The sequence below is a fragment of the Loxodonta africana genome, chromosome 8 (genome assembly GCF_030014295.1).
Source record: "Loxodonta africana isolate mLoxAfr1 chromosome 8, mLoxAfr1.hap2, whole genome shotgun sequence".
NCBI classification, from domain to species: domain Eukaryota; kingdom Metazoa; phylum Chordata; class Mammalia; order Proboscidea; family Elephantidae; genus Loxodonta; species Loxodonta africana.
In genome coordinates, this window is record NC_087349.1 from 44,553,130 (window position 1) to 44,566,880 (window position 13,751).

The 13,751-nt window shown below is 41.7% G+C and overlaps 1 protein-coding gene across 2 annotated transcripts in view; it reads right to left on the reverse strand.

Moving 5' to 3' along the window:
- Window positions 1-13,751, reverse strand: part of LHFPL3 (LHFPL tetraspan subfamily member 3) — a 542,224-nt gene that overhangs the window by 93,277 nt on the left and 435,196 nt on the right. The gene's annotated exons all lie outside the window — the stretch shown is intronic.

A 13,751-nucleotide genomic window follows, 5' to 3' on the forward strand; every position in this document is an offset into this window, starting at 1 on the left:
TCAGTAAAGGCCTCTGAGTTCCCACTGGATGTGAGACCCTCAGGGATACATAATAAAGCACTGATATTTTTCTTGTCCTTAGGGATCTTCCAGTCTAACGGAGAGAGATGAACAAGATAGGGAAGAATATACCATTGACCCAAACACAAGCAAGTATAGTGGAAAAAGGATGGGTTCGAGAAATTATGTTGGAAGGTAGGGTTGTTAAAAAGGTGGTATTTACATGAAAAAAACTTCCCTGGTGAATAAGAAAGTCAAGTCCTAAGGCTGGCCTGGATCCAGACAGTGGTTAAAAAAAATTCACCCATTGCCATGGAGTCGATTCAGACTCATCGCAACCCTACAGGACAGAGCAGAACTGCCCCACAGGTTTCCAAGGCTGTAAATCTTTATGGAAGCAGACTTCGACATCCTTCTCTGGCAGAAAGGTTGGTGACCTTTTGGTTGGCAGCATAACCACTGCACCACCAGGGCTCCTTAGACAGTGGTTTGGAAAGATGAATCAGGTGAGGAAGAAAAGGGGAGGTCCTTGAGCTGAATGAAGTTTATGGGGTGAGGGTAAAAAATAGGAGTCTTTATTAAACACAAAGACTAAACACAAGGAAACCCTGGTGGCTTAGTGGTTAAGTGCTATGGCTGCTAACCAAAGGGTCGGCAGTTCGAATCCTGCAGGCACTCCTCGGAAACTCTATGGGGCAGTTTTACTCTGACCTATAGGGTCGCTGTGAGTCAGAATCAACTCGACGGCACTAGGTTTAGGTTTTTACTAAACACATGTTCATTGACTGTCCAGCACTGTATAGGCATCGTTTGTGGGTACAAAATATGAAACAGAGTTCTGCCCTCAGGGAAATTATTACAAAGACTGGCAAACCAGCTCTACCTAAGAAAAGGTAAATAGTAATATGAGGCAATATTCCCTTCAAGTGCCTAGTGAGGGAGACACAGGGAGATACTGCTGTGGGCCTGGGTGGCCAGAGCACAAATGAGCTTGAGCTGGGCCTTGAAAGGTTTGAGTGGGTAGAAAGTAGAAGACAGGGAAAGAAAAGATTTGCATTGGAACTGAAGAATGATGGGAGGAGCTATCTGTTGGGAAGTTAAGGTTGTCATGGTTAGAAGTCTGCGCTTGATCCAGAGATCTGTGGGAAGCCAGAAGAGACAACGCTAATAGAGCAGTCTTGGAAAATGCATTTTCTTGACAAATGAAGCAGTATTAAAACAGCCTGAGGCTGGGAGGCCAGAGGAGAGGTGGAAACTGTCGTGAGGGTGATATGTTTCCACACCTGGGCAAAGGCTGTCTTGGGGTGGACTCTTCACCAAGTTGAGTGCCCTGAAAATGAAACTGCTCACCTCTGACAGCCACTGCGTGCCTTTGAAAGCAGGGTCTGAAGTTCATTTTATAAGTAAGTTGCCACCCAGGCCAGTGCAGAATTTAAGATGGGGTTTAAGAGATTAAACCCAGCATCTCCTTTATACAACTGCTCATAGTAATCGAAAGAAGGATTCTGAAACCATGGTTACCATAAACCCAAAAACCGTTACAATAGAGGACTAAAATTAAGATCAAAGGTGATGATTTCAAATCCAAGGAAATAGAATGGGTTTAAGCTTGAGCTCACATTTAAACTTTGTATTGGCTATCTGATTATCCCTGGCAAATGCATCCTTTTATGAAGCAATCTCAGGAGACAGGGAAGTGGTTCACACAGTCTAAAGCTTAGTGCAGATCCCCAAATCCTGGGTATCAGGATGGAATTCTGCTAGGCTGAAAGGAAAATAGTTTTGTAAGAGATGTGACATTTTTAGACGTGATTCTCACTCAGACTGCTGATTTTTGTTGTCCCAGTGGGTCTAACTGGGGACAGGGTTGGAATCTATTAGCAAAGGTGGTCAGTGTAAAAAAAAACATCTTTTCAGGATTGAAAAGAATGAAGATTTCCTAGAGGGCTTTGTTCTTCAAGTTGTTCTTTCATGCAGGGATCTCCACCTTGAACTCATAATGGGGTCAAGACTATTGTGGATTGTCTCAGAACAGGTGACAGGAAGCACACAATGGGGCTACTTCTCATTGAGAAAGGGGGTGCTGGCCTGTACAGAATGTTGTGGTCTGCTAAGGGGTTTGGTTTCTCAATTCTGAATGAGCAAAGCAGTTCCATGTATGACTTGCTCATTCCGCAAGGTGGGAGGAGGGATACATTGCGATGAAGAACAAAGACCAGAGCCTTCAGTATGGATTACACCTCAACATAAAGAAAACAAAAATCCTCACAACTGGACAAGTAAGCAACACCATGATAAACGGAGAAAAGATAGAAGTTGTCAAGGATTTCATTCTACTTTTATTCACAATCAGTGCCCACAGAAGCAGCAGTTAAGAAATCAAAAGACTAGAGGGTCATTGAAAAAGAGGAAGACCCTCAATAAGATGGATTGACACAATGGCTGCAACAATGGGATCAAATGATAGTGAAGATGGTACAGGACCAGGCAGTGTTTCGGTCTGTTATACACAGGGTTGCTGTGAGTCAGAATCAACTTGACGGCACCTAACAACATAACAAAAAATATTACTGCTGAAGTGGTCTACCTATCTTTCTTTTTTTAAAATAGAGCATATATTTAGAAAAGTACATAAAATAAAAAGCACAGCTTAATGAAAAATGATAAGGTGAATACCCATGTAACTATCACCCTGGTCAAGAAATAGAGCCTGGTCAGCAGCCTGGGACCCCTGTGTGTCCCTCTGCAATCTTAAACCCTTCTCCTCCCTCCCTGGGGGTTACTGCTTTATGACAATTATTTCCTTGCTTTTCTTTACTAAGTTACTAGCTATGTACGCACCCCAACAATATGGTTTTGTTTTGCCCATTTTTGAACTTAGAATAATACTGTATGTATTCTTTTACATCTTCCTTCTTTCGCTCAACATTGTGAGTTGTAAGATTCATCTGTGTTGGTGAGGGCAGTTGAGTTTCTTTTATTTCCATTGCTGTATGGTATTTCACTGTGTGAATATACCACAATTTATTCATCCATTTTACTATGGGTGGCCATATGAATTGTTTCCCTTTCTTTGTTGAGAGTGTCATCTTCAGAGCAGTGGCCATGCGTCAAAATTAATTAGCTGAAGACCAGACAGAGACTTTCTAGATTGCAGTGAATACCACTCACTGAGAAAGCATTATGGATCATGTTCCACGTAAGACAGCAGATATAACGAACGAGAGCTCGTGGTGGCTTGGACATTGAGAGAAGCCTGAATCTCCATACCATGAATTCTTGAGTTTTCACTTGCTGCAATTTTGTCAGCCTTTTGAGAAATAATTCTCTGCATCATTGCATTCGGGTTAACAAATTATTGAGTAAATAGTTTAAACCTTTATTGTTCGTGGGCCATATTAAATCTGCAGTTTTACTATACAAATCCTTCATTGTTGTCTGCATTCTCTAAAACAGCTCTCTCTCTCATGATGCTATAATCAGCCAGTAGGTGACAGGAATAAATGTCTTCATGTTATTTCAAGTTTAGCCTTCAAAATGAGAATGAACTAAAAGTGGAAAGAGCTTTAATATATGCATTCATTCAAGCTAGCGTTGACAAAGAGAATGCTCAGATCAGCGTGGCATCTGTCATAATAATAACGATAATTGCTAATGATTATAACAACCATGGCAATAACGTGCTGTCATCTGGATATAAAATGATGCCGCTAATCCACAGTCAGTGAGGTATCCTTTTTCTCTCCAGGATTGGGGAGATATGTGTGCTCATTCATCCTTTCTCTCTTGACTGACCGTTACAAGCAGTCTGACCTTAGGCAGGCTGTTTTTGATTAGATTTCATCCTGACTCTAACTTCAAGCTGGAGACAGTTCTGGGCACACCTGATATGAGATATACTATAAGGGAAGGACGGGGTGCCCGGGTGGTGCAAACGGTTAATACACTTATCTGTTAATAAAGAAGTTGGAGGTTTGAGTCCACTCTGAGGTGCCTAAGAAGAAAGGCATGGTGATCTACTTTCAAAAAATCAGCCACTGAAAACCCTAGGAGCACGGTTCTACTGACACATATTGAGTCACCAGGAGTTGGAGACGACTCAACGGCAATTGGCTTCTATAAAGGAAGGACAGAACAACAATCCTTAGCTGCCAGTTTATTTTGGCATCTATAGTGACAAAGCCATAAAATGTGTCTTAATTAAACACCATGGAGAAGCTTGAAAGAAACAATTTCCTTAAATGTTTAACCGGTGGAAAATAGTTTGGTGAAGAATTTCCTCTCAAGCTCAGACCCATATATGCATTGTCTACTTGCCATCTTCATTTGAATGTCTTACAGGTACCTCCAACTTCAATATGTCCCCAAATTATGTCTGACGTGGTGGGCAGAATAATGTTCTTCCAAAGATATTCACACCCTGACCCCTGGACCTAGTGAGTACGGTACCATACATAGCAGAAAGCATTTTGTAGATGTGATTAATTAAGGAGGTTATCCTGGATTAGCTGGTTGGGCTCAATGTAATGACTAGGTTCCTCATAAGTCAAAGGGGGAGGAAGGAGGGTGATTGAGAGAGACATTGGACTTGCTATGCTACTGGCTTTGAAGGTTGAGGAAGGGGCCGTGAGCCAAGAAGTGCAGGAAACTTCTAGAAGCTGGAAAAAGCAAGGGAACAGATTCTACTCTAGAACCTCTGGAAGGAATGCAGCCCTGCTGACACGTGATTTTAGCCCAGTAAAACCTGTGTTGGACTTCTGGCCTCCAGACCTGTAAGATAACAAATTTGTGTTGTTTTCAGCCACTACAGTTTGTAATGGTTTTTTACAGCAGCGACAGGAAATGAATACATCCGGTTTGCCAGGTATAGGCTGAGTTTATGTCATCTCAACAGCACTAATAGCTCCTCCTTTTACTTTCAAAGGTGTGCTGATTGGACAATAGGTTATATGGTCATCCTACCCAAAGGGAACTCATCCTCTTCTTCCTCCAACCTTTCTTCATGTCCCCAAACTTATTACTCCACTAATGTTTCCTTTCTCAGCTACTGGCACCATCATCCTTCCTGTGGCTCAAAACAGAGCAGAGGAGAGACCCTTTCTCTCTTTCTCAAGACTTAGAGATTCTATCTCTGAAACCTCTTTCCAACCCAAGCACTTCTCTCCAGCTCTCTGCCACTACATACCATTGCCTCCTGCCTCTACCCTTGCTCCTTTGCAACTTGATTTCCACCTTCTCAGATCCAGAAATCTGATCAAGAAACCCCTCTTGAAACCCTGCAATGCCTTCTCACTGCCTGTGAATGAGGTTCATGGTTCACAGGACCCATTATGGCTAGCCCTCCAGCTATTCCTTTTGGCACTCCTCACATTATCCTTTACACTCCCAGCATTCTGAACCTCAGTAAATACTTTGTCCTTAAATGAGTGAAGGCAAAAGGACTTCCTTGAACTAACGAATACTTAATCTTCATTCTAGAAGTATCAACGGAATTTAGATTAATCAATTTGTTAATTAATAAATAATTAATCAATTTATTAATTAATAAATAATTAATCTATTATTTTTCCATGTCGAGGACATTCAGATGATATTCAGATCAAAGAACATAATGGACATACATCCTAAAAAGATCCTAAGTGCTCTTCATTTTAGTAGACACTCAAGAGAAAATGTTCACAGTCACCAAGAGAGTATGTGTCATTCCCAGAAAGAGAATTTTCACACTTTGATTCCTAGAATCCAGAACTTGTGTTTGAATCAAAAACAACTTTGGGGTCAATCCAATCCTTTTATTGGTCTAGGAATTTGAGGAGATCAAGAACCATTTGAAAACTCTAGGGATAAACTTTTATAGAAAAATATTCCTTAACACAGGAATTTTATCTTGAATTAATAATTCAAAAGATGTAATACATCTCTCCCCCCACGTGTCTGTCAGTTTGTCGTACTGTGGGTGCTTGTGTGTTGCTGTGATGCTGGAAGCTATGCCACCTGTATTTGGATACCAGCAGGGTCACCCACAGAGGACAGGTTTCAACTGAGCTTCCAGACTAAGACAGACTAGGAAGAAGGACCTGGCAGTCTACTTCTGAAAAGCATTAGCCAGTGAAAACCTTATGAATAGCAGTGGAACACTGTCTGATACAGTGCTGGAAGATGAGCCCCCCAGGTTGGAAGGCACTCAGAAGATGACTGGGGAAGAGCTGCCTCTTCAAAGTAGACTCGACCTTCATGACATGGATGGAGTAAAGCTTTCGGGACCTTCATTTGTGGATGTGGCACAACTCAAAATGAGAAGAAACAGCTGCAAACATCCACTATTAATCAGAACCTGGAATGTACGAAGTATGAATCTAGGAAAATTGGAAATCGTCAAAAATGAAATGGAACGCATAAGCATCGATATCCTAGGCATTACTGAGCTGAAATGGACTGGTATTGGCCATTTTGAATTGGACAATCATATAGTCTACTATGTTGGGAATGACAAGTTGAAGAGGAATGGTGTTGCATTCATTGTCAAAAAGATCGTTTCAAGATCTATCCTGAAGTACAATGCTGTCAGTGATAGGATAATATCCATACACCTACAAGGAAGACCAGTTAATACAACTATTAGTCGAATTTATGCAACAACCACAAGGGCCAAAGATGAAGAAATAGAAGATTTTTATCAGCTGCTACACTCTGAAATTGATTGAACCTGCAGTCAAGATGCATTGATAATTACTGGTGAATGGAATGCGAGAGTTGGAAACAAAGAAGAAGGATCAGTAGCTGGAAAATATGGCCTTGGTGATAGAAACAATGACGGAGATCGAATGATAGAATTTTGCAAGACCAATGACTTCTTCATTGCAAATACCTTCTTTCACCAACATAAACGGCGACAATACACATGGACCTCGCCAGATGGAACACACAGAAATCAAATTGACTACATCTGTGGAAAGAGACGATGGAAAAGCTCAATGTCATCAGTCAGAACAAGGCCAGGGGCTGACTGTGGAAAAGACCATCAATTGCTCATATGCAAGTTCAAGCTGAAACTGAAGAAAATCAGAGCAAGTCCACAAGAGCCAAAATATGACCTTGAGTATATCCCACCTGAATTTAAAGACCATCTGAAGAATAGATTTGACCCATTGAACACTAGTGACTGAAGACCAGATGAGTTGTGGAATGACATCAAGGACATTATCCATGAAGAAAGCAAGAAGTCACGGAAAAGACAGGAAAGAAACAAAAGACCAAGATGGATGTCAGAGGAGACTCTGAAACTTGCTCTTGAGCGTCGAGCAGCTAAAGCAAAAGGAAGAAATGATGAAGTAAAAGAACTGAAGATTTCAAAGGGCCTCTCGAGGAGACAAAGTAAAGTATTATAATGACATGTGCAAAGAGCTGGAGATGGAAAACTAAAAGGGAAGACCACGCTCGGCGTTTCTCAAGCTGAAAGAACTGAAGAAAAAATTCAAGCCTCCAGTTGCAATAGTGAAGGATTCCATGGGGACAATATTAAACAACGCAGGGAGCATCAAAAGAAGATGGAAGGAATACACAGAGTCATTATACCAAAAAGAATTAGTCGATATTCAACCATTTCAAGAGGTGGCATATGATCAGGAACCTATGGTACTGAAGGAAGAAGTCCAAGCTGCTCTGAAGGCGTTGGCGAAAAACAAGGCTCCAGGAATTGATGGAATATCAATTGAGATGTTTCAACAAACAGATGTAGTGCTGGAGGTGCTGACTCGTCTATGCCAAGAAATATGGAAGACAGCTTCCTGGCCAACTGACTGGAAGAGATCCATATTTATGCCTATTCCCAAGAAAGGTGATCCAACCGAATGTGGAAATTATAGAACAATATCATTAATATCACATGCAAGCAAAATTTTGCTGAAGATCATTCAAAAGCAGCTGCAGCAGTATATCGACAGGGGACTGCTAGAAATTCAGGCTGGTTTCAGAAGAGGACATGGAACCAGGGATATCATTGCTGATGTCAGATGGATTCTGGCTGAAAGCAGAGAATACCAGAAGGATGTCTACCTGTGTTTTATTGATTATGCAAAGGCATTCAACTGTGTGGATCATAACAAACTATGGATAGCATTGTGAAGAATGGGAATTCCAGAACACTTAATTGTGCTCGTGAGGAACTTTTACATAGGTCAAGAGGCAGTTGTTCGGTCAGAACAGGGGATACTGATTGGTTTAAAATCAGGAAAGGTGTGCATCAGGGTTGTATTCTTTCACCATACCTATTTAATCTGTATGCTGAACAAATAATCCGAGAAGCTGGACTATATGAAGAAGAATGGCGCATCAGGATTGGAGGAAGACTCATTAATAACCTGTGTTATGCAGATGACACAACCTTGCTTGCTGAAAGTGAAGAGGACTTGACGCACTTACTAATGAAGATCAAAGACCACAGCCTTCAGTATGGATTATGCCTCAACATGAAGAAAACAAAAATCTTCACAACTGGACCAATGAGCAACATCATGATAAACGGAGAAAAGATTGAAGTTGTCAAGGATTTCATTTTACTTGGATCCATAATCAACAGCCATGGAAGCAGCAGTCAAGAAATCAAAAGACGCATTGCACTGGGCAAATCTGCTGTAGAGGACCTCTTCAAAGTGTTGAAGAGCAAAGATGTCACCCTGAAGACTAAGGTGCACCTGACCCAAGCCATGGTATTTTCAATCACATCATATGCATGTGAAAGCTGGACAATGAATAAGGAAGACCGAAGAAGAGTTGACGCCTTTGAATTGTGGTGTTGGCGAAGAATATTGAATATGCTATGGACTGCCAAAAGAAGAAACAAATCTGTCTTGGAAGAAGTGCAGCCAGAATGCTCCTTAGAGGCAAGGATGACAAGACTGCGTTTTACCTACTTTGGACATGTTGTCAGGAGGGATCAGTCCCTGGAGAAGGACATCATGCTTGGCAGGGTACAGGGTCAGCGGAAAAGAGGAAGACCCTCAATGAGGTGGATTGACACAGTGGCTGCAACAGTGAGCTCAAGCATAACGATTATAAGGATGGTGCAGGACCGGGCAGTGTTTTGTTCTGTTGTGCATAGGGTCGCTATGAGTTGGAACCGACTCGATGGCACCTTACAACAACAAGAATACATCTCTAAACAGTCTACGAATAACTCAGCCCTGAGCTAATTTAAACGTACATATGAACCCTGGTGGTGCAGTGGTTAAGGTGCTTGGCTGCTAACCGAAAGGTCGGTGGCTTGAATCCACCAGCTGCTCCAAGGGAGAAAGATGTGACAGTCTGCTTCCTTAGAGATCTACAGCCTTGGAAACCCTATGGGGCAGTTCTGCTCTGTCCTATTGGGTTGCTATCAGTCAGAATCAACTTGACGGCAGTAGTTTTTTTCTTTTTTTAATTGAGTGAGATCATTATGCTTTGTAGCATATAGCGTCGGAACTCTGAAAAACAAAACAAATACCCAGAACCTCCAAATGGTTACCACCTAAAAAACCTGAATTTCAATTAGAAAAAAATTTAGTGGCTCTTTCTCTCCCTCCCCTCGATCCTGTTCTTTGTCTGAAAACAGAGCTGTTTCTTCACCAGGGCCGGCTGTAATTCCTGCACTGTCAGTCTTATGCATTGTAACATGGCCTGCAGCCGGCTTTAATTACCCGTAAATGCACCACCTGTTGTCTTTTCATTGCTTAATCACGAAACGTATCATGGTTTACTGTGCAATATGATTGAAATACTGCAATGAGTTGCAGAGTCACAGAATCTACAGATGAATTAAAGCCAGGTTTCAGATAAAGCAATGTGGGTAGGGTAAGCCTGGCAAATCCTATGCCCCCAGGGTTATGTTAGAGAGATCCGGTCTAGGAAATGTGAATGGGGCCAGAGAGGAGATGGTGTAAACAGAGAGGAGGTGGGGTCAGCCTAAAAAGCCCCATATGAAAGAGGAACTATGATTCTCATGTAGCACTATGGTTCTCCTAAATGCTCGGGGATCCTGGAGCCTGACTGAAGGAAAGTCTTTGTGCCTTGGTGGCTGGAAGCTTTGTGCAGCCCTGTGAATCCCCCTTCAGTGCAATTGCAGTCTTGGCTTCATGGGGCTGCAGCTGTGCATCCCTGGAAGGAGTGAAAGGGGCAGGGTAAGGGAGAGGAAGGAGCTTAAAAAGGCTGGTGTGGAACCATGTAGAGCAACTCTGTCACTCATGATAACTGCCAGAGTTAGGAGAGGACTTCAAAAACAGCAACAAGTGACGACCTTATCACAGAGCCATGACCTGCCATTAACAAGGTTTACATTTTCATTTGAGCCATTTCTCTTTCAAGGAGCAGTTATTTTGTAGTCCAAATACCTCCATAGCTTCAGCTCTGCATCCTCACATTATAGGCAGAGCTGGCATCCTCTTCTATAGGTGAACTTAAGAGACGTCAGAAAGGCTCCAGATGTCATCACTGAGACAATATCAATAAAGGTCCTTTCCTTTGGGTTAAGACATGAAGGATCTGCAATAATTGGCTTAGTTGGGTGCTTTCTCTGAACAGTAAACCAAGCTCAGTACACAGAGGAGTGTAGTGTGGGACTGAATATGCAAACTGAAGATCATGATACAATATAATAAACGATGATAACGATGTTGGGACATATGATCAGAATCTTGGAACCCTAAGTTGAGGAACATGGCCCAGAAACATTTTTCCTTCTAGTTCGTGAATAGAACAAAATATTTGAAACTGGTACTTGTGTCTTTATGGTTGCCATAGGTTTGTATATGGCATAAAGGGAACAAAGGAATTGGTGATTAATTTGACTTGGCAGAATGAAATGAGTCAGAGAAGATTTCAAAGAAGTGGTGACATTTGATCTGGGTCTTGAAGGATGAACTGGAAATTGGTAAGAGAAGAAAAGGCAACCTAAGCAGGGGAGCAAGGAGTGCTAGGCTTTCCAGGGTGTATAAGCCTACTTGGAACCCTACAGAAGGCCCTCTGGCTGCTCAAGACAGGCACTGGGCATTGGGTGGAGAAAGCAAACAGACATGGGAGAGGTTCTGAGAGGAATGTGGGAGGGGAAAAGGGAGTAAATTAGTTATCTACATCTGTGTAACAATATTATCACAAACCTAGTGGCTTAAAATATGACATATTTATTATCTCACAGTTTCTGTGGGTCAAGAGTCTGGGCATGGCTTAGTTGGGTCCTCTGTTTTAGGGTCTCTCAAAGGCTGAAATCAAGGTGTTGGTCAGGGGTGAAGCCTCATTGGAAGGCTAGACTGGGAAAGGATCTGCTTCTAATCTCATATGGTTGTTCGTAAAATTTAGTACCTTGAGGGCCATTGGACTGAGGGCCTCAGTTCCTAGCCAAAGGCCACCTTCAGTTCCTTGCCATGTGGGCCTCTCCAACACAGCAGCTTGCTTGATCAAAGCATGTAAGCCAAGAAGACAATAAAGAAAGTCTGTTAGCAAGATGGAAGCCAAAATTTTATGTAACATAATCATGGAATTGATATTCCATCACCTTTGCCACATTCTATTAGTTAGAAGTTAAGTCTCAGGTCCCACTCACACTAAAGAGGAGGGAATTACAAAAAGGCAGGGATAATATGAGGTGGGGATCTAATCTGTGAATATAGTTCACTTATTTTCAGAGACAAGTAAGGATAATAGTTATATTGCAACTACTAAAGGAATTGCAGTATACTTTCAAATACTGTCAGTTTTATTTAATATGCATGCATTGAGTACCTGTGCTGAGCACTCTACAAAATGCTTACAAATAATTTAAAATTTTCAATGATGCTGCAAATACCATAATACAGTAACTTTTTGTGAGTAAGCTTGACCTTAATTTATCAATGACACACTGAAAAATACTGAATTATTGGATATAGTGAGATACCAAAACTATGTAAATGAAAGGCATTTTCAGTCCATGTAATTTAAAAGAGGTAAAGTTGGGAATGCTTCCTAGACAAGTTCATTCATCAAAAAAAATTAATTTTTCCCTTATTATGTGTTGGATCCCAGGGCTGTTGCCTACAGCTAAGCAGTCTGTGTGCTGCACAAAGACACCTAGCCAAGAGGGTAAATGGGAACTGAAAACAAGTCCTCCTTCTGTTTGCTAAACCTTTGTCTTGGTATGGGACTGTATCCATCTGTGGGGTGGTGAGGAGTTTAAAAAAAAGTTACTAATAGGCCAGCTGTCCCCTGCTAAGATGAGTAGGGTGGAAGGAGTGAGCATGGCAGAGAGATATGGCTATAAAGATGAATACGCACATGGTTCCTACCCATGAAGAGTTTAACTCTAGTGTGGGGTTGGTATGCAAACTAAAGATCATGATACAATGTAATAAAGGATAATAATGATGTTGGGATGTATGATCATAATCTTGGAATCCTAAATTGAGGAACATGGTCCAGAAACATTTTTCCTTGTAGTTCATGAAAGGAACAGAATCTTTGAAACTGGTACTTGTGCCTTTATGGTTGCCATAGGTTTGTATATGGTATAAAGGGAACAAAGGAGTTGGTGATTAATTTGACTTGGGAGAATGAAATGAGTCAGAGAAGATTTCAAAGAAGTGGTGACATTTGATCTGGGTCTTGAAGGATGAACTGGAAATTGGTAAGAGAAGAAAAGGCACCCTAAGTAGGGATATAGCCAGTGCAAAGACAAGTAGAGCGAAAGCACGCGGTTCTAGGAAGGGTTGCCATGACTTGAACTTGGAATGTGTGAGAGAGGGCAGAGGAATAGTGGGACTGAAGCTATAGTGGGGCTAGATTAGGAAGCAATTTCTAGGACAAGCTATGGAGTTTGAGCATTACCTTATGTTCATGGGAAGCCATCCCAGATTTTAAAGCTGGGGAGTAACATGTTTTAGAACAATCTTCTGGCAGCAGTGTGGATGAAGATGGTTTAGAAAGAGGAGGGCTGGAAGACAAGATACCACTTAGGGTCACATCATCCGGGTAACAGATGACCAGGATCTGAATCTTGTCTTTCCCTTTGGGAATGGAAAAGATGGAACAAATATGTGAGACAGTTCAGGAAATGTAGTGTAGTCTATAGTCTACTGCTAGATGAGGGGAGAGAGGTGAGCAATTTTTTTTTTAAATGGCAGTGTCAAAAATTTACTACCAAAACTCAGATTGTGAAAAAAAAAAAAATGTGGCTTTTTTATTGTCTATTTTTTAGTAGAAAATCCTGGTGACATCGTGGTTAAGTGCTACGGCTGCTAACCAAAAGGCTGGCAGTTTGAATCCACCAGGCACTTCTTGGAAACTCTATGGGACAGTTCTACTCTTACCTATGGGGTCACTATGAGTCGGAATTGACTCAACAGTAATGAGTTTGGTTTTTTGTTTGTATTTCTTAGTAAATCATCTTTGGTGGTTTTCAACTCAATGGCAAAAGTGAAAAAACATAAACCTGTGAACAGATATCTCTGTTAGAATTTCTTCAGTTTAACTCTTGGGTCTTGGCTGGTCCCTTTTGAGAGAACCCTGGCTGGGCTGGGCTGGTCCCTGAGCACTTTACAGTGTGTCTCTGCAGTATGCCTGGTCACATTTGGCCCTTGGGGTCACTTGCTGCTGATGTTCATCATTTCAGCCATATCTTTCCAGCTCAAAGTCCTCACACTCTGCAACCACTTCATTCACATCCCGAGGCTCAGCTAGACCAAGGTGTTCTCAAAAACTCTCTGGTCACCTCTGGGGCAAGCAGAAACTTCTGCGACCCCTGCCTG